The sequence below is a fragment of the Anabrus simplex genome, chromosome 4, assembly GCF_040414725.1.
Source record: "Anabrus simplex isolate iqAnaSimp1 chromosome 4, ASM4041472v1, whole genome shotgun sequence".
Lineage (NCBI taxonomy): Eukaryota > Metazoa > Arthropoda > Insecta > Orthoptera > Tettigoniidae > Anabrus > Anabrus simplex.
Window position 1 is genome coordinate 192,506,414 of NC_090268.1, and position 2,581 is coordinate 192,508,994.

Consider the following 2,581-nt stretch of genomic DNA (forward strand, 5'->3'; position numbering starts at 1 on the left):
TGGTAGTGGTTTAACGTCACACTCACACCTTGAAGGTTTTGGCGACGTAAGGATTGAAAACTGCTAAAATTGAGAAAGAAACGGCCGTGATGTAAAAATGGGAAACGACAGTATAAGCCATCTTCAGGGCTGCCGACGGTCGGGTTCGAACCACCATCTCCCAAATGCAAGCTCACAGCTTCGTGACCCCAATCGCTCCGCTCTATTTAATTCTCAGACCCAGTAATAAATTGCCGTTACAAATTACAACACATACACATGAAGCTGATGAGTGAAGATTCCCAGGCCCTGATATGAACAATCAATCTCAATTTAAAACAGAACTGTGCAGCAAGAATCTAATAACACAGAACTCAATAGCGAATATGAGATTATAACGTTACACAGAAACATTATCTTCAAGCACATAGGCAGCATATTCGTCTTTTGCTCAAGTTATCGTATTCTTTCCTTCTTAAAAGTCACTATCATACCAGTATCTAATAGCTTACCACACTAAAAATCTGCATTTTAAGCGAAGAGGAATAACATTCCCATGCCTTAACAGAAAAACTAAATGGTACAATAAGCTACAATAACGAAGAGATTCATCTTTCTTTCTCTGAATATGCCATTGTTAAAACTACGAAATGCAATCAAGTTTTCAGAGAAGTTGCTGTACATTTAGTCCACAAGATTTGAAGCAGATAACAACGCTTTAATTTCATGGGTATTAAAAATGTTAAGAAAATATAATTACATACCTCTGAATGCAATATTAGATAACCTGCAAATTCAGTCAGAATCTTTATCATTAATAAACCCCCTACGCATTTCCTTCAAGTGTAACAAGAACCGTTTCTCACATATTAATTTGGCACACATCACAGAAGATTTCACTGATTTAGTTCAAGTGCCACAATTTCCTAATTTTTTACAAGGATAACTGATGTTTTTCTCACAATCTGAAATTATGCCGAAATATCCGTTAAACATTTCCAGTATATTCTGTCATAGACTCACGTTATCAACTTCATCGTCAGTAAAATCTGACAAAGATGACTCACTATCTGAAGATATACCTTCATTATCCTTTCCTCGTAACGCTTCTTCTGTTGCATACTCGCGAACAAACTGTTGTACTTTCTTCTTGAATTCTTCTGGTTTGTGGAGATACATAGAAGCAGCATCACCATTCAAAGGATCAATTGGGTTTGGGTAAGCTAACAGCTGAGGAAGAAATGACTCAAATATATTGGTTAAGTCATACATAGCAGTCCAAGCTTGATTTATAACATCTAGACACACTGTTCCTGACATTTCGTCAATATTCGGGTGATAGACTTTGTTTAAGAAACCTATCGAAGGAGATTTGAATGGATAATGATCTGGTAAGTGTACTCTAACCTTCCATATGCCACCTTCATATGGAGTACCCCGTGGTCCATAAAACTTCACACTGAATTCATTTACTCCACCAAGTATAGTAACTTCATATTTGCACTCAATGAGCTTCATTAAATCAGTCTCCATCCGTCTCTTACCAATGCGTGGTGAAGACATAGTTACGCTGCTAGAGTAATTTCTCCTGGGAATAGGCTATACTCCCCAAAACTACGATACAGCCTAACACGTTAACACCTTATGACTGCTAATGTCTTCTCGTTGTTGCTACAAACAGCTGACGTAAACAATTGAACACCGAGCTCCGAATGAAAGAACATGTTCTCGTGTCTGCTGAAATGTTAAATTGTATTTAATGAACCGGTATATGTAAATTCCACTATTTAATCAACTTCAATTTATGGTTTGAACTCTTGAACTCTTCGACATTGCTGTGGACAATAATGGCAAACTGATTCAAATTCTCTGATCTATAGATGGCAACACAGCTCCGATAGTGGCGCTCGTAGTGGGTGACGAACTAAACAACAAGCTGATACCACGGCCAGCTTGATGCGTCGCTATGAGCGCAGCGAGGAATCCAGTCGGCCGTGCTGATACGTAACCTAGACGTATTGTGCAATCAACGAGCTAGAACAGCGGCGAGCTAGGTTAAACGTTGAAACACGTTCTTACATGCAATTAATAGAGAACGTTCTATTGAGAGGTTATTCGAACACTGGCGGCAAGACTGAAAATACGGAAAACTATGAAATGTATTTCTAATGAATTGGTGAAAGGGGCGAGGTTAGCAATGTGTTGTGTGTTTTCTATTCGTTTACAAAGCAAGTAGTTATTAAGGAGGAATTATAAGGTAAATACTATGGAAATGTATAACATACGAACTACGTTTTCTAGTTCCCCATTTTATCTAGCTTCCTCTTGGTTCATACTTTGTAATGTGTTAAAGTCTAACGACCCACCACATCATCATACAGTAGTCATTTTGAATTCCCTTTGTGGACACCATTGATTGTTTCTCTTCTTATGTATGTACGTGATTACGTGCGACGTTTTTCTAAGGCCCGTCCGGCCACCTGCCTGTTTCTTCCCGTATGTGATTTTGGTCTAAACCGTCAGGCCCCTTTGCTGAATGGTCAGAGTCGAGGCATTCCGTTCAGAGAGTCCCGGTTCAATTCGCGGCAGAGTCGGGAATTTT

At 39.0% G+C, this 2,581-nt stretch overlaps 1 pseudogene; it reads right to left on the reverse strand.

Annotated features, from left to right (window-relative positions):
* Positions 1-990: 990 nt before the first annotated feature.
* LOC136872561 (ubiquitin-conjugating enzyme E2 H pseudogene) lies at positions 991-1,542 on the reverse strand (annotated as a pseudogene).
* Positions 1,543-2,581: the final 1,039 nt, after the last annotated feature.